At 35.4% G+C, this 22,686-nt stretch overlaps 1 protein-coding gene across 10 annotated transcripts in view; it reads right to left on the bottom strand.

Annotated features, from left to right (window-relative positions):
• The window catches only part of LOC140331146 (poly(rC)-binding protein 3-like), a 430,678-nt gene that overhangs the window by 98,245 nt on the left and 309,747 nt on the right, over window positions 1-22,686 (bottom strand). The window contains exon 1 of one of the 10 annotated variants that reach the window (XM_072411903.1): window positions 21,920-22,033. The exons of 7 other annotated variants lie outside the window; for them this stretch is intronic. The gene's annotated coding sequence lies outside the window, so the exon portion shown is untranslated. Of the gene's footprint in view, window positions 1-21,182; window positions 21,449-21,919; window positions 22,034-22,686 lie in introns of those variants that run through there. 2 more of the 10 variants (XM_072411906.1, XM_072411902.1) reach the window with 2 other exon arrangements.

Here is a 22,686-nt window from a genome sequence, read left to right on the forward strand (position 1 = left end):
AGAAATATGAATACACAACACAATATTAACAACTATTTTTAACTATAGGGCCGCAAGATGTGTAAAGAGCAAATAACAAAGTAAAGGTCCTCTTCTCATAGTATTTGTACCCAACATGCACTGACATTAACCAACACCCAGCCTAGTCCATTGGCTATGGCCTCTGTCCAGGTAGCTTAGCTACAACCTTCACACTTCTACCATTACTGCCCAACCAAACAGAACCCAAACAGGATGAAAGAGAGAGGAAATAAAAAGGCCTTTAGCAGACCTTTAGATTTAAACCTATGTCATAGTTGGTTGAAGCAGCACTGGAGCAGTACAGCCACCTTAAATGATCAGTTAGCTCAGAGCAGCCTTAAACCTAATGCTATACACTCAGCTTTACTTTTGTTTATAAATTTTCAGATGTTTCTACACTTGAGTTGGAAACTGATTTATTGTAGCATTTTTTGATTGTCTACTATAAAATCCATCAATGTTTACATGGTATTTCTCCGGCTGGCTGTTCTGATGGTGGCAACAGTGGACCATACCTTCATAAGGTTCGTAGAGAGCGCCACATCTAGTCTCCATCAGAGAACTGAAAGGGTGACAATGCCACACAACCAGGAGTCAGGAACAGAATTTTATAGCAGGAAGTGCCTTCCAATGAATCAAGTTACAATCACTATTACAAAAAAAAGAATTTATTTATACTCACTTTTCCAGTGGCCCATGTAAGGATCCCCCCCCCCCAGCTTCCCTTCTCTCCAGCCACTGTGAATATTCGATTGTCAGATGAATCAAATGCTTGTTCCCCCCGCTGGTTCCTTGCAACAACTAATACGTCACAGTCTAATTTTTTTCCTTTGTCCTGATGACTATTTATACGTGGATATATCAGCTGTATTCATTGGGTTTTCATAAAAGATACAGTAGAGTAGCACTGGGAAAAACATTTATTCCTCTGATGTTTTAATATTTCATGCATGTCCCTTGTACACAGCTGAAACATTTATCTACAGAGAACTATTGTTCTCTATTCTGGCCCAATACACCTGGAGTTTCATTCCTATCTATCTCTTTTATGTAATAAAACTGGCAAGGCACAAATGTATGAACAGACACTGATGTGCAGATAACTTTAGATTTTGCTTGTAGGGTACTTTCACAAAGTTTATATGTCTAAACCATTATGTGTTCATTTATTTTTTTAACAAGAGCGGGATTTATCTTTATCTGTTGAAAAAATGGATTAGAAGTTTGTTTCAAATGTTTATTCTACAATTACTAAACAATTTATTAATATTTGTTCCTGGTAAATATGTAAGTGTCTATTACTGCTGTGTATGCTTGAATAAAGAAAAAAATATGTATATAACCTCAACGTATTGATTCTACATTGATATGGTAACCCCAGTGTGCCTTATCTTTTCCGACGTCCTAACAGAATGGACTTCTGCCTTGCTCTATAATAGGCAGCACAAATAAAAGCTGGATAAAAGGATAAGGAGGTACATTTTTTTTCAACAAAATAATTCCATTGGTAAGAAACAGGCATTGTTTCAATAGTAGCACTTTGTTTATACAGAAGTTAAATGTTAGTTTACATACACTTCAACTTCCAAACTTCACTTGATGGAGTTTGTAAAACACAAATACATATCAATTATAAAACTATATATATATATATATATATTCTAAATATTAAATGTTGATTTTAATGGTGTAAGGTATTCTAATATTCTAAGGCACTTAGATGGTTTTGGGCACCCCTGACCTTTCTGAAGTTCAAGGGAAGGTTGGAGCTCCCTGGATGACAATGCACACTCCCTGGGTTGAGAATATTAATACATTCCCAATGCATGGGAATATCTGTTCCTCATAGTATAAAAATAAAGTCCGTGGAAATTACAGCAGCTGCATAATACTTTATACATATTAGTGAATATACAATGGAAACCAAGCTGAAGACACATCAGTTAGACATAGAAACAATTATCACGACAATGTTGTTCATACAATCATTGTCTTTATCAGCTATTGTCCTGGTGGCCTTTTGTGAAAGTCATCATTAGTGTGGCTTTTCATGAAAGCCAATAGACACTGCTAAATTGCTTTCTTTACTGAATGACCCATTTTCTTCAGCTATTATGTAAATGTCTAGCACACTACAACTGTGTCGTGTTCTCTTGGCAGGCTTGATTTAGTGCTGCTGGCTACAGTTCCTGTAAGATGAAGATCAGTGAAGGAGAGCGAGTGTCTGGAAGACAAGTTGTAAATGTGACACAGTTCAGATACAAATATGGGTTACTGTTTATTGCTACAACACAATAGATTTCCTCCTCATTCAGTGATGTAGCATATAAGCACAATAATACAACTCCCTTCCTATGTTATTAGAATAAAATGACCCAATAGACCTGGTATACTAAAAGAATATACACAAGAACAGGTGGATTTCAACATGCCTCCGTTATAGGTGCGCAGACCAGACCTAATTCATCTGCTAAAGCATACACTGCTGTTCAACGCCTACATTTCAATGAGCGTTGGATATCTAAATCATTTTATTTCTGGGCCTAAAGTGCAACTTACTGAGTAAAATATAATGTGGCAAGCCTAATTACTCAATAAAAAAGTAAGAAAGGCTCATGAACAGAATGGAACCTGCTAAAAAAAATAAGACATGGACGTTTTTTCTTTTACTTCCAACACAACATTAAACTGGCAAGCTTTAGGACGTTTGAGCATATTCTGCTTGGCAAACTACATCTGTAAATGAATTAGCCATATATACACTTTAATAGATTTGGGCATCTCTGCAAAAATCACATATTTGTAATAACGGCTGTAAAAGTAAGTTTCTGCTGTTGAATTATTAAATTAAATTAAATTCTGCTAATGTAATTATTAAAGCAAATTACATAAAGCAGAACAATATTTTTATATTTTTCTTGTTCATGCCATATCACAGCTTTAATGGTAAGTATCTTAGTATAACATTTAAATCCTCATTTACAATTTAGACAGGATGCTACTCCTTTAAAAACGTATAATCAATTATGTTCTTAGTTAATAATTTACGTACTATAATGGTGTACTGTGCTTTCCCGACATCATGCTAGGAAGAGATCAGCAGGAATAATGACATGCCATCTGAGTATCATCTTTGGTTTCTTAAAAGAGGCATGAACCAGGTGTTGTCCCCTCTCTCTTTCTCTACAACTAAGATCTGACTATTATAGTCAGTGATTATTATATTTAAAATAAAATTATTTAAACCACTTATACATTTATCAGCAGTGATCATGTATATATTCCAATGCTTCACATATGTTGGTAGTCAGTGATAATAGTCTCCCACGGGCACTAAATAGTTACAAAAGGATGATGGGCACTCTCATTGTCGTATGGGTGGCGCAGTGGTTAGCATTTTAGCTTTTCAGCATGTTTAATACTCAGCTAGGGCGCTATATCAAGTTTTCTCCCAAACATGTGAAAGTTCACTTTGTCACAAAAAATAATGACAATGGATTATGGTAAGAATATTTTTTTTAAAATTTGGCTGTTGCTAGCAGTGAATTTGGAGATAATTTAACTATGAGAGCTCATCAGCTTTAGGGGTCATGTAAACAAGCCTTTGCAGTCTTCCTGCCCTGTCAAACAAAGCAGGGTTCTGTTCAGCTGCCTGTAGCTTTCATTAAAGCCTATGGGGTGGTTTACACAACATACCCCAAGCATTGGAAAATAGGCGCTGCTGCAAGTGTACAGAACAGAATGAGCAGGTGGAATACTTCTGTTGGATTTTCCAGAAATGGAAATTCCATTACACTGGTGAAATAAAAATATAATTCAATGAAAGTGTATCTCTTACACCTGATTAGGAAGAAGTAATCAAATATAATACCAGTTACAGTATGGGTTCGGACTGAGCTGATTAGATTTCTAGATAGAAGATGAAATATTTGTGGAAGGTCACACACATCATGGATTGGCATTTGGGCACTTGAATGGTAGGGTTACCTTAAAGCATGTTTGGTAGGCAGGCAGGGAGTGGAGCTGAGGACTACTGACCTAAATGTGAACTTGTTCTTTAACATATGCTAAGATAAAGCCAGCTTTACAAGTGTGCCTACTAATATATATATATATATATATATATATATATATATATATATATATATGCCAGTGACTAGTGTAGCCCAGGCAAATCTGGGGAAGGCATCTCCAATTAAGAGTATGCAGCTCTTCACAACTAATGTAGAATCGCTGCGTTAGTGTAGCTCTTTAGAAATCTGACACAAAGAAAAAGGTTATATCAAGTTATCTGCGGTCACATTGCTACATAACAAGCAGGCTAATGACACCATATGGCAAGGGGCCTTATTAAGTAACATAATCCCTTTCTTTTGTTGGCTAATCTTGTATTTAAAAATACATAGTGGTTTGAATCTTTGGACCTAAAGAAAAGGAGGCTGAGAATGCAAAATAAAAATTAAGGATGTTTCATGTTCATTCACCAATACCTAAGGATTAGATATTTTTATTAGCTACAGAACGTTTCTTAATATGTTATGTTGTTTTGCCAATTGCCCGTTTGGCTACACTTTTTTTTTGTCTTGATGATTTGCTATTCTAAATTCTTCACAAAGGACAGTCATCTTCAGATGCACACATGAACTCAAATCAAATAGCCATATCTTTCTTCCAAAATCCTTGAATATTTGAAGCTCCATAAATTTTCTGCTTGTTATTCAAACTATTTAAAATTACAGGTAGGGGGCTATTTTATGTGAGCATGAAAAAAATTTCTTGGTCATACTACATTCACATCTTTCTCCCAATAAACATAGATGCCTAAGGTGTGATTTATTAAAGCTCTCCAAGGCTGGAGAGAATACACTTTCCTCAGCTGATCCAGCAAACCTGGAATAGATCTCGTCCATGATTCAAAACATTTGCTAGCAAATAGCAAATTAATATGAAGAAATCCATTCCAGGTTTGCTAGATCACCCAGCTTTACTGATGAAAGTGTATCCTGTCCGGCCTTGAAGAGCATTAATAAATCAGACCCATACCCGGTAGTAGCATTTTAGTGGTCAGTGAGGTCTGTGAGAAAGATCAACATGAAGTACAAGGTAAAGTAAAAATATCTATACAGAATCAGCAAGGAAAAGCCTATACCGAAGAAGTCAATAATAACATTTTCATCTATGCCTTTCAGTGACTTGCAGTTTGGAAAAATTGAGCATGCAGCTTTTTCTCTGTGGTTTCCCACATTTTTCACAAAATGAATACTTTACCATTTTTAATGGCTCAGCATGCACAATGTATACAAACTGGAGGAACAACTCCTAAATTTAGACAAATGAGCCATAATTATTATGACTAAATAGGATAACAATTGCAGCATACTTTATTTTTTTGAATCTGTGGATACTGTACATGAGTCTAAAACCATTTAAACATTTATATGGTGACTTCATAAAGAGGCCTTTGAGTGAAGTTCATTGACATAAAGAATGTGGCAGGGACATATCACATAAATATGTACGTGATTATTTCGTGTGAGGGATTTGTAAGGAACCTGGTTCAGAAATGCCACCTTGGTGCACTTTATCTTATACTCTGCGATATGTAGACTTTATTTCTTTAATATAAAAATGTTTTATATATTTTATAGTGATTCCACTTAAAACTGACAAAAAAACATTAGCTGCCTCATCTGACACATTATTAGCCACATAAAGGTATTATTATATAAAACACCTTAGATTGATTTTTTCTTCATGTTATCTCAGGAAAATTGTAAAACATCTCATAGTGGACAGAAGTCTTTGTTCCTCCTGTGTGCAGGGAATGTCCCAGCTCCAGTCAAACCCCTTTCTGATTCACTGACAAAAGCAATCATTTGTAATTCACCTGTAAAATGCAGCTAATGATTGTAATATCTCATGCTGACATCCCCTATGACTTTCTCTCATTGGACTATCCTGTTTTTTAACCTACTTTATTAAATATTTTATATATATATATATATATTTATATATATAATAAAGTCTGGTAAAACACATTTCAAAAATTCCTAATTAATGCTTTTTATAAAGACAGAAAATGCCAAAATGCCACGCATGATCACCAGAGTATAACTTGTTCTGATCTTCAACAAAAATGTCTATAACTTCAAAAAAATCAAATGGTAAATCTGTAGTCCCAGTTCCATCTATCTTTTAAATGAACTACAACAACTACTATAGTTTATTAAACTGAAAGAGGCATTAGATTTTTTTCCAACAGCCAAATTTGTCATTTGAAACAAAAGGGTTGATATGTTAAAACAGCAATCAGATTTATTTTTTTAATTTTTCAGAAAGAAACGTGTCCGGTAAAGTAACATGGAGTTATTTTTGCTCCACTTATTTTGTTGAAGATCAGAACAATTTAGTTCATGTAAAGAATTTCAATTACCCACAGCAGCTCCTTTTTTTTAAATTCTAGTTAGGTTAACATCTACTACTTGTACTTGTGCTACTTGTGTGAATTTTGCAACATTCACAAAGAGAACTGTTGATGAATTCCCCTCAATTTGTGTCTCTGCTTTTACATCATATAATTGGCTACCATGTAGTGATGCTGTTTAACATGTTTTATATTTGTGTTTATGGGTTAAAATGAATGTTAGTCTCACATGCATTATTTCTTATGCTTGTAATTATCACCTAGCTCTGCATGTAAATTTTTCCCTTTACAATTAAAATGTGATGCTTAGCTCTATTACCATACCATTTAGTGATATTTTTTGAAGCTTATAATGAGATATTAAAATAATATTAATTAAAAAATAAATATTTCTTTGTAATACAGCCAAGCAGCTTAGGCATAATTTGGGTACCCACATTTGAAATTAAAACAGAAGTTAAAGGGAATCATCAAGCAAACCAAAGTTAGATGACATATATGATGTATTACAATTCTGGTCAGCCATTCTTATGGTTTACATTCAGTCAAGTTCAATGTATAGATGCAGTTATGCTGATTGCTGACCCATGAGCTAGTTGGGGACAGGAAGCTGCATTACTGGACTAAGAAATTGCACGGAAGGTTTGTTACAAGACCAGCTGACTAGGACAAAATAAAAGAGTTTGCATGTAAGGAAATTTACCTTTTACCTGTTTGCATGAAATCCACTTTAATAATTCTCATGGATTGGTAAAGGGTTATACAGGCAGTTCCCAGATTGTCTACTACTTCTCAACATGTTTCTCCAGGACCACATAATATCTACAAAAAGCTGCACTATTTTGATGCCTGTATGTATCCATGCTATCAACAAACACTACTTGGGTTGTAACTGTAATGAAGAGAGGAATTAAATCAGATTTGATCCTAAATTAACTGTGGTTTGTAATTGGTCACATATTTCCCAACATTTGAAAGTGCAGAAAAAGGACAGCGGGCATGGCCAATCAGACAGAGTATGATCGGGTTTGGCTAAAGCATGATAGACACCATTGACTAAAGTAGACATAAACTAAATATGAAACCATTGCATCTTTAAGGTAAACCATCAATCAACTGTTTCTTTGTTCTATTGGTAGTTCTATTATTAAACAGTCCATGTTCATCAGAGCTGTATTAAAGAAGTCCTCAATCATTCCACCCAATATCGGGACACTGTTCAGCAACACAAGAGGTGCCAGGATGCCGGAACAGCCCCTGGAATCCAGTACTGTCCCAGCAAATCCAGAACAAATGGGAGTTATGGGGTCATATGATTTCTCCTGTTGCTTCCTATAGCTGGCATTTTAAGGGACCTCTATGAGGAAGTATGAGAAAATGTGAGTTCCATACCTTCCCTTCTATATAAAACTAAAAAATAACCACTAAAAGAAGCAAAAAAAAGCTCCAGCATACCACAACCCAAAAGGAAATTATCTTAGACTTGAGTGGCCTTTCTAAAAATGTCGTCCTAAATAAATGTAAACCTAAAAATTTTAGATGGCAACATTATTTTCAGTAAACTTAGAAAGGTGACAAGTCAGACAGATAAATAATTTTTTACTTGCAAACTATTAATCACAAAAACCCAAAACCAACTGTAATAGCTACCCTCCAGTACCATAACTTGGCAGGCTGTGGTCTACTTCCCACCCATGCCTCTGAAAAGTCACCAATGATGATAGTAAGTCATATTGTCAGTACCTATTTATACATAGCACACCCCTACCCGCCAATCACCATGTGATGCTGCCTGAGGCTGATGATTGGCCAGTAAAACCTAACAATTTTAAAGCAGGGAGGTATACTGCAGTGCTAAGGATATATTTAGGTAACAAAGAGTGTCTAGCATTGGATGGGAATGGAGTGGGGTCTTATTTAGGCGCTGTATTCAGCAAGAAGTTTTAGGACTTTAGCCACATTATCTTCCTATATAACTTTTGCAATGTAAAAATATAATACTAATTATTTTAGAAACAAAACATGTACACCAATACTGCAATTGAAATGATTATTTCAATTTAAAGCTGCTGTTTGGTAGCCTACAATCTACCCAGTGGAACTGTTAAAATATGTACAAAGTGTGTTGCTTTGCTGGTTAGTTTTTAGCAAGTGGTGTCTGGTCTCTTGAGCAAATGAAAATAGGCTACATGGTTTTACTGCAGAAACTGATCAATGATTTCAATGCCTGTCTGTGTTCCCAGTGCAGATTACAGCATAAGGCAGAGAGAGGTTTTTGGTCTGAAATGACCTAGATTGGCTCTCTTATCACGCATGCATGTTAGATTACTGGGAAAATATGTCAGCAGTATTTCTGTGTGTATGAACCAGTGATTTGTACACCGCGGCAGCCAGTTTCAAGAGAGAAAGCAATGCCACTTAGTCTGCCTCTTGACCCATTAATGGGGAGCTGTTTCTATGCTTTATGTGTAGATGGGAGGATAGGCAGTCCATTCTTTCACAAACAAAAACCCCTGTTTGGAAATGATAATCTGCAATAACCCATAACTTCTGATCACCTATAAGCATTTGTGATTGCTATAGCTTTTTCAATAAAACCAAATATCCGATAGGTTGCTATATTATAAGGAAATGTATAAACTTGAGCTTACATTTAATGTGACATTACCTACTAAATCAGTCCTATTTATAAAATACAGCATTTAAAGATAAACTTTGAGCTTAAAAATGAAAATCCTACTGCACTAATTTTTACATTCCAGTCATTGAAATCCTCAGTTTACTTGCCTGAATCCACTGTCATATGAGTATTAGTGATACCTCTTCCAGTAACTGAAAATGATAGGGGGAAGTTTCTCTTTGTAAATAGCTCAGATTTTGAACACATTAAGTTTTACATTTGCTGTTACAGCTACAAGATTGATTTGAGCTGGCTATAAAAAACATATCAAAAGGTAATATCAAAGTAACCTTGATCAATAGTTATGTCAGCAAATAAAAAACTAACAATTAAAGTCAGCTTATCTAATAATATTATATTTTATATCCAATTTGCATTCCCTGAAGAAGCTTTAGAGGCAACACAAAGAAGCAACACTTACCCTTGCTGTGTGTTGCTTTTGATAAAAGCATAATACAACAAATATCATATTGACGCTTACTATATATTTGGCGTTGGAAGTTTAAATAGGCACACAAATTAGATTTTTACAAAGCTTATGGTGTTTGAAATTTCCCAGCAATGACCATATGCTGTTTGACATAAGAATGGCATTACTTTAATTATTCAAGACTTACAAGCAATGCTAGTTCACTAGGAAAAAGACACCATAAAAATCTAATTCATTTTTTTCTGCTTAATGGATCCTTAGAGAATTCTGACCACCATAGAAAAGATTGTGCAGTGGGACACGTTTGGATGGGTTCTTGTTCTCTGTTAAAACCCCATCCATCTGTCCCTGCTGTAACTTAATCGGACACGTTAAAATCACTCATGTGGCTTCCAGAGAACAATTCCTTTGAAAACTGCTCTGTCTTCTGGCCAGTTATAAATAGACTTGTGGCTAACGTACATGCTAACGTAGAGGTAGGAGTTAAAAGGAAGAGGGTGAGGGTGACCTTATGTTCGGGAGCTATAAAAAGAAATTATATTTCAGCAGAACCAAATCCATGGATAATCCGAGGGAATCCCTATTGTTACAGTGGACTCTGTCTAAAACCCTAGTAGCTCCTTCCTGTCAAAAACAAGATGTAACAATCTCACTAGTGAAGCCGCATTCCATGCATTATTATAATACAGTGCCGGTCTTGTCTTTCACAGTGTTGACTTCATGGTAACTAATAGACACTGTTTATTTTTTTTTTAACTGTAACAAGACCAGCAGCTCTCTTTAATATACTGTTATTTTTATATAATTAATGGTATGTAATCAAATTATTGCATAACTAATATTTATATAATAAAGTAGAAGTGGACAACCAGACAGTTACAGAAAAATAAATCTATTTAATACTTATAGCCTGGAGGAACCATGGAGGGCGCTACCTTAATCCAATAGCATGGGAATACTTTTGGTTTATTACTGCGTGCACCTTTAAATTGGAACTTACTTGACAAAATAACGCATCAGCAATATTATAAAATTAATGGTTATATAGCAGAAATACTACATAAACTGAGAAACAAAACAAGCGTATGTATTTAACCAAACTATGCAACTGACAAAAACAAGAATATTCTGCATAGTCACAGAATAAGAAAGCATGCCTGCTCCAAATCAGTCAAAAATGCAATGTTCAGTATAGGAAAAAAAGCAGCAGATCTCAATAAATGTAAATATCAAGTACAAAAGGATTATTAACCTTTACTTGGTGTTATGTTAAAATGTTAGGTGTAAGAATTCCTTATTCTCTCGTCTGCTGTGCCCCTTAATTGAAAGCCAAAGCTTAAGACTGGGTTAAATTGCATTGAAAGGTTAGCATTAGTTAAAAGGTATAGAATAAAATATTTATAGCTCTCACTGTGAGGATTCTTGGAACATGTTCTTGAAGATGTTAAATGACTTACAACTGAAGTGTTTTTGGTGGTTCCTCCTATCCCACCATCGACATTCTGATAATTATTTTGAACATGAACATTAGCCAAAGCTCTCCAAGGCTGGAGAGGTTACACTTTCATCAGTGAAGCTGGGTGATGCAACCAACCTGGAAAGGATCTGGGTCAGAATTGAAAATGTTTGCTAACAGCTATTGACTTTTAGGAAATCTATTTCAGGTTTGCTGGATCACCCAGCTTCACTGATGAAAGTGTATCCCCTCCAACCTCGTAGAGCTTTAATAAATCAGGGCTATTGTATTTTGTAGGAAGGTACGTATGTTTTTTATACTGATGAGTTAGTAGAGATGTCCATTGGACAACTTACCTGCTCAGGGCAATACAGAAAATCAGTTAAAAACAAGCAAAACAACATTTAAAGTAAAACTCTATTTGTCTCTATTTTTCTAAATATTACCATAAGTGTTATCTTGTTTAATGTTTTTGGTCAGGAAATATTGGGAGAGCAGGAGCTGACCATATTCACCACCTGTTGCTTTGAGTTCCAGACAGAGGTGAATCCCCTGTGAGACTCTCTACAGCATTGGAATACTGAACAAATAAAACCATTCTGGTGGAATTTCTGCTGCCATAATGAAAAATATTTTCCTACTGTAAGCAAAAAATGCTTTACAATTATTTGAAAGCTCCACTCATCTCTCTTTTGTATTGATTGTGCCAGAAGCTGAAATTAGTAACTGCACTAGACATGTGCCCTTTTTTTATAAAACTTTAATAAAGTTGGTAATCAAACAGCACCAAGATCAATACCTATATGAAATCTTGGTTTGTTACTTCAGTCTATAATTAATTAATGAATTAATTTGTTACTGCTACACCTAAATCAACAAAACATTCAAGCAGTTTAATATGTCATTACAAACCTCCTTTTTAAATACATTTATGGCATATTTATGGTCCATACAATAGGTGCGTTTATACCCTTAGTATAAAAATGCTGCTCGAAATCAGTGTTACGTTGTCATGTGATCTGTCTTGTATTCATTTAAAGAAAAATGAATCCAATTCCAAAACGTTTACATTAAGATTAAAATGTTGAATGCACACCTCATTTATCAATTGGAAATGATTGCATGAATAACGAAAAATGGTTCCTTATGGTCTACACACTATAGACTACATTTACCAAGCTTTCATGTCTATGGTAGGAACAGCCCTACGATGTCTAATAGGGTCAGGGACAGTTATAGACAAAATGGGGCACTGGGCAAAAAAGAAGTGGGGGCTGCCTGAATCACTGCCATTGTATCAATTAAGGCTCTAGCGAAGAAGGGGGCCCTGGGAAATTGCCCGACCTATAACTGGCCTTGAATGTGGCCTTGCAGATATTGGAACAAAATAATTTATTATGTTCGTTAATAGGGTGAGAATGTTTTCAAAGGAGACATATGTAGCTTCTGCACTCACAGAATCCTATTAAGCAGTCTAAACAAATTCACTATAAATGGAAAACACAGAATATTATGGGTAGAAAAGATTGCACCTCTATACCAGGATTTGGGATTCCAAAAAACTACAGTAAATCATGCAGAGAGTGCACAGCCATTAACATCTATACAGCTTTGTTATTAATAAAAATATAAAAAGTGTTACATTCACAGATGAAGTCAGGAGTTGCAGTGTCATTGCAGTCATGCATGGTGAAACTTCCAGGGTATGTTTGGGAAGGGGAACTCCTAAAATATGTTGCCTAGAAACTGACAACCAGCTATCCTTGACCTGGAAGTGTTGGGGTCTGCGGTCCTGCTGGAAACACCGCATAGTTATTTCCATTGTTGAACACTCAGCTCTTTGTAATTGCCAGAAAATAGACCAACTGGACACTGCATCCTGCTGGCCACAAGACCCTGGATTCTTCACCGTGCATGGCTCAAATCCGTCCATTTTAAAGCGCTGACAAATCACTTCTGATGCACAGTCTGCCTGTGTGTGGCTAGCTTTATTGACTGATTTATTGAGTGACCCCAGGCAACACAAAAAATCAATCAGTGTATCACTATAACATTAAATCTGTGCTAAAGACAGAAACGTATTCAGTTTACAGTTCCGATATAATCTAATCTATGCTGTTTTAAATGTAATGATGGAAATATATAATATCTTACTCATATAGTGTTAAAGCCCATTCACTAGACCTATTGTCTGTATATACAGAGAACACAGAGAAGCTATATTTGCTCATTACATTTTTATGCTCCCTTCATTACATCTATTTTTTTAGTTTGTGTCTACCAGGCTGCAGAGAGGTAATATGTGACCCTGTGTTTATCTCAGCAGTTGTTTAGTTGGATTACTGCATACACTGCTGTACATAGAGGTAGCCACTGGATGGCACACTTTGTAATATACATTCAGGAAAGTATCAGAAAATAGGATTTATTATTATTATTACTTTCATCTATGTATTATTATCTTTTATTTAAAAAGCACCATGGTTTCATGCAACATTTATCAAATACATTTAGAAAACAAATGCTTAAAGTAAATTTCTGGGTTGACAAAATGCCTTAACTGACATGTATTGAGAAGTCCTTCAGGCAGTAGGCCTTGTATTGTAGGATGGGGGCAGAGGGCATGTCTATTCTCCATACCAGGATGTATAGAGGACAGCTCCTGCAGGTGCTGCTGGGACAAGGCCTGAATAGATAACTGCTGACAGCTTGTGCTGTCAGCTCACAGGTTTGCTTTAAAATCTGCACTTTGAAAAGACTCTACAGTCACACTTTAATCTAGGTTTCATATAATCCATTCAGTCAGATTTAGCAAACTGTCATCTGGGCAGCACCTCAACCTTCTGTCACACAGGGTGCTTGTCTCTCATTCTCTAAAAGAGTAAAGAGCTTGCCATGGCTAGCATAAAAAGAAGCTTAATCATAGAAATGTGTAACTATCAGTCTGTATGGTATGCTTCATATCAGATGTTCTCAAGTTAGTATTATCACCGCAGAAATGACCTGGAATTTATGTGTATATCTCATTTTTACATTTGAAATAAAAAATCATGACATACAATTATGTTGGGTTTCACAAAAAGCCAACATATGCTGTATATACAATAGTGAAGTTACATTGTTACAGGTTACATTGAAAAAAGACATATGTCCATCAAGTTCAACCCCCCAGGAAAATAAATATATCTCAAATATAAAACCCCATGGATATAGTTGATGTTGAAGTTACAAATAATAATAATAATATATATTTACTAAATTTTTTAAACAATATTCTGATATTCCTTCAAGAGAATATATTCCTTCTGACATTCCATCAAAAAAAATCTACTTTAAATAAATAAATATATTGTCATTAGTATTTAAACTTACAAAATAAACCTAATAAAGGGGTCTGTCATTTTATTGCACATATTTAATGCACAGTTTTATATTCATCACAGATCTAACCTTTGCTTATGTGACATGTATCATTTACATGGCAGATGCTTTCTGAATGGCCTGATTTTCACCACTGTATTGCCTGTAACTGGGTATGATCACACACATGCATAAATGCATACACACGCTTCCTATCACCAACCTTCATTAACTAAATGTAGTGAATAAACCTTTGCATCTCTGTTAAATCCCAGTTACTACGGATTTGCTGCTTAATGCTAAAACCCAAGCGACCCATTTTCCTTCAGCTGATACTTAGCAAACATTAGGAATGACTGAACGAAAAGCATCACAAGCCATAATAAAACAGAACTATTTTTCTAAATGGTTCTTACAGCCAAAAGATTAAAAATCTGCTGAACATTGAAAATAATTAATACTATGTGTTAATAGAAGCATACAGTTATAAAACTCTCGTAGCATCTTTTTGAAATTGGCTTGTATTATTCAGCATTTACTTGTGAAGTAAAGGAGTCGTTCCAGACCTGATTTCCTAAACTGCTCAACAGACAGAATCGGCTGGGCTGCTTTGTAATTTGATGCACTGTCCTCCACATGCTTAAAGTACTCAAGGACCGGCTGTATAATCTTCTAGCCCCAAAGAAAAATAAAGCCTAAATCAATAATGTAATTTTGTGATCATTTGTATCATGTTATCAATTATACTTAAGAGTTTTAGGATTTTTTTTTCATAAGTAAGGTGCAAATCTTTATAAAAAAAATAATTTCTCTCCTATTCAGAAATATTTAATAAAAATCCAAATGTAAATCTTAATATATTCTAATAAAGTGATGCATTACATGAAGGTAATCAGAGGTCAGAAAGGGAAGCATCTACTGAATGTTCCAAAAATGTAGCTGTTTCTTTAACTTGTGCACTTCCCATTGCTGACTCCTGTTACCTCTGCTTTAGATGAATAGAAGGAACAACAAATAGGACATAAAAGACAGCCTTCTGATAATGCCAATCCATTAAGCATAGTCCACTTGAGTTTGAATTCACATGTATGTCAGTTTTTTTTATTGAAACATTAGACTTGGAATTAAGCATTACATGCGTAATATTAAAACCTCTAAACAAACACAAGGCTAATTTCACAAAGCTTTACAGGAGGATAATAATATATTTTTTCAGCCATGTGACTGTAATTTTCAAACCCCAAATGACTGCCATTTTCTGAAAATAAGGATTCTTATCCTGGTAGTTTATCTTTGTGAAATTGAGAAAAATTTAGAAAACCTGAAAAGAAGTCTTTGTTGTATTACAAGTTACAAACAGTAAGAATAATTTAAACGGATTACTAAATTATACTAGTTTAAATATATATTTCCTTTAAACAAGAATGACCCCTGGTTAATACTAGAATTACCATTCTACAAACATTCTTATTTGGATATATTTTGATGTTTTTTGGCTAGAACTTTATTACAGCAGTTGTCTCTAGATGCATGTAATAGTTGGTTTGTTTGAATGCCCTTGAACAAGTAAATTCCTTGACAGCGTTTACCAAATTTATCCTACAGATCCTTGCAGTGGTATGTGCTCACATGACTTAGTGTACTTAGCACAGCAGGTTGTGTCGCTTGTGTTTACATTGTGTCTGGTGTGTCATGGCAAGCTAATGCAATACTACTTATAATATCTATGTGAAAAGAAGTTATACCTTAAGCAATAATATATTTAAAAAAAAAATATATATATATATATATATATATTTAAATTTATTTGTTTATTTATTTATTTATATATATGGCAGTAGAAATAGCAGCCTGTAACACTATTTGCTACCAAAAGGCAATTCATTTTTACAGGGAATCTATATTCATGTCAAGGTCATTTTAAATCCAATTTTAATGTAAATATAGGGAGTAGAAGGTTAGTATAGAAAGTATTTAATCCTTTCTTAACAGTTTTAAATCATTTCCCAAAACTAGTAAACTTACACCCCCCAATAACTTTCTTGATATGTTGGTCTTACATACTCTTGACCCAAACCCATGATTTAGACCAAATGTAAGATGAACCCTTAAGACCAAATAGCAAATTTAAAATGTATCTGATGATGTATTATTTAGGAAATAAATGTATTTTTACAAGTTGTCTAAATACAGAAATCTGTTTTAATATCAGGCTCCAGTGATCCTCTGCAGCAGCACTTAGACAATGAGGGGGTGGGAAAGCACTCTCAGCTAATGAAATTTTTATTACTTATAACATGGTTACAGGATGTATAAGTGGATGAATGATAAGATCATGATGTTGCACTGGTTCCTAATTGTTGAGCTATAGCTTGAGCTGGGTCCTGCCAAACTGCAGCATAATTTACAGAAGGGCACAAGATATGGTTATGTTGTCTGGTAGGGTTGCCTAGATCAACTACAGATTGGCAGTGAATGTGGAAGATTATACCTAATTTTGCATACTCATATAAATCATACTAATTTTAGTAAAGAACAAATAATGCAATGTGTACTGAACCATTTAGCCCAGAATTGTATAAGGGTATAGAATCTTTGAGGTTGAATCCTAAATGCTCTAAACGCTGGGCCTTTGACACAATGGTGCACAAACCCTTGGACCCTAATAAACCCTGGAAATGGATTGGGTATACTAAGCTAGAAGAAGGAATAGTTTATAACGTTTTTAAAGGAAGTAGATTGGAAAAGCTGGCATGCATGTTTACACCAGAGGTTCAACAAGACTAATTGGTTCATCTTTCACAAATGATCCAGACAAGCTGCACAAATGATTGTTGTCAAAATAGATAGGAGATGGAAAAGTGAGATTCCGTTTTCTTGTTTTTTTTTTCTTTACCTGAAATAATATGCCACCTGTCAATAATGATGAAAAGGCATACAAACAAATGTGTCGGTAACCCGTCATGTAATGCTCACATTTCTAGGCCTGTGCCATGCCTGTGTAGGCCGAGTATTGACAAAAGTCAATACACATACTTGAACATGTCATTATGGCAGCCCAATATATTCAAACCAGTGGAAAAGGTTTTAGCCTTTCTGTTCATTAATTTTTCGTCTGTCAAGAACTGAAAAAAACAGACTCTCAATAGAAATACTCAGAACAGAAACATCAATCTCTTTTCCATTATCTGTGTTTTCATTTTCCAAATTTCTCTATCTTTTATGTTATGTTGTACGTACAGCACCATACACAATTATCATATGTTCACACAAGAATGGCTATAAACACAGCCATTGCAGGCTATCATACAATATTGGTATAACATTCATCAATTTATTGAATAATTAACTAATTGGTATATGTGCCGTTTTTGTTTTGTGCATGTGTTTGCAAAATTGTGTTATACATGATGTTTAACCTGCCAGTCACTTCCTTGTTAGAGGCGGCAATGACCTGCAGATTTACAGCATTGCCTCTTAATTGTATAAAAAAAACAAAAAAAAGTTATTTAGGCCTACTATGCAATGACATACTGTCATTCCGCAGCTTTTACCCACCTTGTCAGGCAGTGCTATATGACGTAGGCAGGTAGGAGCCTGACAAACCAGGTAAGAGCACCTAACTAACAGAAGTACTGGGATACCCTGAGATTGTCATTCATGATAGGGCTTTGAAATCTCTTTTCTAAAGTATAAGTTCCTGTAAAGTTTTACAAAGTAATGGTTCACTTACGATTCCAGAAGCAGCATTTTGTTGTGGATTTCGGTAGAAGCAAGTTATTTTAAATGCACAGGTATGTTCTAGTACATGGCTAAAATACCCAAGAGATAAAAATTAACTGTCTAAGGGTTAATCTATGAAAACATTTACCTTTCAAAACCTTTCAAAACAAAACATGAACCTTTACTTGCTGCAAAAGATGGATTGCTAAAAGATCAGTAGGTGCATTAATATTTATATTTCTATCACTTGATGATTTATGCCTACATGAACACGCTTGATGCCAGCCTTATTTACAGGCAATAGTGGAAATGAACTTGGGAAAACCAGATTATTAAATTCTCTTCCCTCAAGAAAAAAAATTCTAAGGATGTCTGATAGGATCTGAATTTTGGAGCATTTATATTTATCATCACCAATTTTAGGCCCCTTAATTGTGAATAGTTGTACTGTAGTAGCCCGAGAAGGCTGCTCAGAGAATACAAAAATTAACTATGGACAGCTCTTCTTGGGAAATTCAAAGATATCCCAAGGCCAGAACTGTAAATATGTAACATGCCCTGGAGCTGCTTGGAGACCACAATAAAATTCCCAAACAACCAAACAATTAGTGGCTAAAAGATGTGGATCAAACATTACCATTTCAAAACTAACTAATGTACTGTGTAAATCAATGAAAATGTTTAATTTAATTTCCCTTCAAATTGCTCTATGGCGATTATAACTGTACTAATCTTTCTTGAGAACAGTACAGGGCCTGGCAGAACCTGCCAACTACAGACCAAATCTACAGGTAGGTCCCAAGGCTGGCACAAATCTCTAGGCTACATGAGCCCCTGCCCATGTCTGCTCACATGGGGCTTCATAGGGAGCATGGAAGACTGAAAAATGCATGCAAGCTTTTCAGGGTAACAAAAATATAATTAGCGTAACTTATTTCTTGTTAACTATTTGAAAGGCAGTCCAAAGCTGCCTAATATTGAATAAAGGATTCTTGATAGTACACTTATAATATATAGGATTGCTTTCTTTGGATGAACAGATCAAGACTCGGGGTCAGAGATTCCAGCTTTTTGGCTCCCACGGGGACAGAAAAGTTTCATGCAAACACCTTGTTCATTACTAAAGAATAAATGGACTATCGTTAGCACTGTGGGGGGCTATATTTATGTGGTTTGCCAACCGTGGGGATGTCAGCCCAAATGCTTGGTATGCTAATCAATATAATTTGAGGGAGACCGCATATCACAAAAAGTCACAATATGCATTTATACCACTTCTGCACTTGAAGAGTCCTAATACTCTATTACATTACAAACAGTGTGTATTATTATTATTATCCTGTATTTATATAACTCTGACATATTACGCAGCTCTTTAAAAAGTCCTTAGTTACACTATTTGCACTATAATAAATCCAGCATGATGTGTGGCAATGTATATATTTGTATTATACATATATATTTATTTGTTTGTGTGTACATAACATAACATATCTACACTCAAAAATAAAACATGTAGACAAGAATGTGCTTTTTTTTAATTTAAAGAGAGGACTAGATAAAAAACCAATAAAATATACCAATGTTGCAGCTGTTCAACTTTTAGGAATTCACAAAATATTCATTGTATACAGGAAAACTATCTAAGTACAAGAACGCCTTTCATTACAAGTGAAAGAGCAAAAATTCAAACCCATTAGCTGATGTTTCAGCTAACAATGTCATCCTTATTTGCAAAACAAAGCAGCCAAATGTCCATCTCTCAATTAAGACTATTCACATCTGTGACCAGATCTAGCCTGTGACCCAAGAACCTTTGTGTCTCACTGAATGTTTCTCAGGCACTTTTTGTAATGTGCATGAAATACATTTTTATACATTTGCAGAAGATGCATGCACTACAAAAGTTCCTGACGCACAAATAGCCATGAAAGCACAGCACATATGTAATTTACCTTTTAACTGTCTTTACTTACTGAATGATATGCCTTTGTTAATTTAGAAAACCAGTAGGCCCTAGGAGACATGTAGTGTGCTGACCTTTCTGTGCTTATATTGAATTCTGGAGTAAAATGGTCATACGCCATCATACATCATGCATCCGAAAATGTATGCTCCATATTTATTAATAATAATACATATTCATCTCGGCAAAGTAATTTGCAATAATTTAAAACAGGTAAAAATAGAAATGAGGAATACAATTATAATTCTTTTACAAAATCACATAAAACAATACGCCAAAAAAACCTAAAAACAAAGCGCCATTACTGTTAAAGGTAGTTGTTAAATCAAAACTTGTTTTTGATTACAATGCATTTGGCCTAAAATGATGCTGAAAGCATCGGACAATTCATTAGCAATATTAATGCAATTAAAAGTGCAATTCATTTTTTTCCTATATACAGATTCAAAACAAGGGCAACAAAGGTATGCCATGTGCAAATTGTAATAGAAAAAAAAAAAGATAAGAAGTGCGTATACTAAAAAAAAACATAAATGAATCCATAAAAAAATGCTATGCTGTGATGTGAACACCACATGCTTCTAACCCATTCATAAAAATGTGACTGTAGTAAGCTAGCAGTGCTGGATCCAAGGGCATTAACCAGTTCAGTGCCACAAACCTGCAGACAGAACAGCTTTGCATGGAGAAAGTTAAATTTTTAGGTAAATGATCTGTGCACCTAGCAGCAGCTAAACCCTATTTATCCAGAAAACAGAGCAGGTGTTCCAGATGTAGGGATTGCCAGAGAAGAGAGACTTTGTACATTGTTTTATATACACAGCATCCTGATTAAGCACCCAGCACAGAGGGATGTCAGTGCTTCATTTACACATTTATACAGCAGATAAATAGCACAAGCAAGGATTGCCAACACCATCACATGTAAATAACTTTGTACACATCCTGTGTTAACCCTATCACTACCATAAAGAGCTACTCCATATGCACCAAGAAAGCAATAGCTATAGTAATGATATTAGATGAAAATAAAAGTCTCATGCAAGTGTTTAGGATTATTGATAGGAGCTGCCAGCCTGGATATTCATAGACAGATAGCAGAGCTATATTCAGTTCACTAACCTCAGCCAGAGTTCCTGAACAATGCTGCTTCTCCTGCACGGTGACAGTGAGTGCGGTCCCTGTATGTGAGGACAGATGGCCACAAGCCCTGAGCCTCCCTGGGATGAGGCAAAGCTTTGCTTTTTTTTTCTCCTCTTGCTTAGCCCCTGGCAGATAAGCCTGAGTCAGGCACAGTGAGCTCACAACACCCCCTCCACCAATCATTTCAATTAGTGCCACATGAGAGGAGCTTCTGCCCAAAATCTTCTTAGGAAAGGGCCAGAGGGCAGGGCAATCTCCTCTGCTCAACAATGACCAGAAGCAGCTATAAATATAATGAACAAAGGCTCTGTCAGGGCTGGGAATGTGATGTCCTAATCCCATAGAACACTACACCCAGCCAGCATGCTTCATATTCTAATCTCTCAGAAAGACATATAGTGGAATCCACACATTGTTGGATAATATGTCTGCTCTCATCACAGCCTGGACAAGCTACTTCACCCATCAGCAGCTTACTTTTTACATACAGCAGCTCAGTATATTTTTATATTAAATAGTTGTAAAAAAATAATTTAAAATATTGATTTTTTTCTCAATAAAATTAAGAAAGTATCAGCACCTAAATGAAGGGCAGAAGAAGCTGTAATGTGCTTCTCAGAAGTATAATGACTTTACTGTACATTTATCTGCAAACAAGGACAGCACAGTGGTGCCATTTCCACATATAGGCAGAAGAGAGAATAAAAGACTCTTACCATGCAAACACTGACCATGTGCTCTTTCTGGCTTTTAAAGGCATCCGATTGTCAGTTTTGCTTTTGTGATGACAGCTGCTTGCCTGGTGCTGCGTATTGTTTGTTTATGGGGGGTGGAGAACTAGGAGTGGTTTCATTAGCAATGCAATCTGCAGTAAGAAGAGGCCATGTTTACAAGACAGTATGCTGCTGGGGGGAAGTCAGGAAATCAGGATACAATAAATGAGTCAACAGAAGGGGAGGCAGCATGTTCACCCATCTACTACATATAATTACACAGCAGCAAATGCTTCACGCCAGAGGCTAGGTGTCCATTATACAGGTTGCATTGCTGATAGTAGTGAAAATAAATTGTTAAATATGCATTGCATTGATCATGTATGTGAAGTTTGCATGGTTGTTACGCAAGGACGACACGTGTCTTGTACACACGTGTAATATTTGTCGTTGGAAATGAACGATTACCAACCGTTGGATCGATAATCATTAACAAAAACAAGGACGCAGATGAACGAAGAATGTCGCTGAAAACAAACGAGCATCATGGCCTATCAGTTTGGGCAACGATCGCGCTCGCTATCCACTGTGTGTAGTGATCGTGGATGGTACACTTTCTCCTGTATATGTCAGTTCCTGCATCGTTCAAACGATTGTATCTAGTGTGTGTACATTATTGATGGATTATATTTGAACAATCATATTGTCACAGTTCAAAAAAATCATTGATCTGTCGTTAGTTGTTCGCTTTCTAAGGACAATTATTGCAC

The sequence above is a fragment of the Pyxicephalus adspersus genome, chromosome 5, assembly GCF_032062135.1.
Source record: "Pyxicephalus adspersus chromosome 5, UCB_Pads_2.0, whole genome shotgun sequence".
Classification (NCBI taxonomy): domain Eukaryota; kingdom Metazoa; phylum Chordata; class Amphibia; order Anura; family Pyxicephalidae; genus Pyxicephalus; species Pyxicephalus adspersus.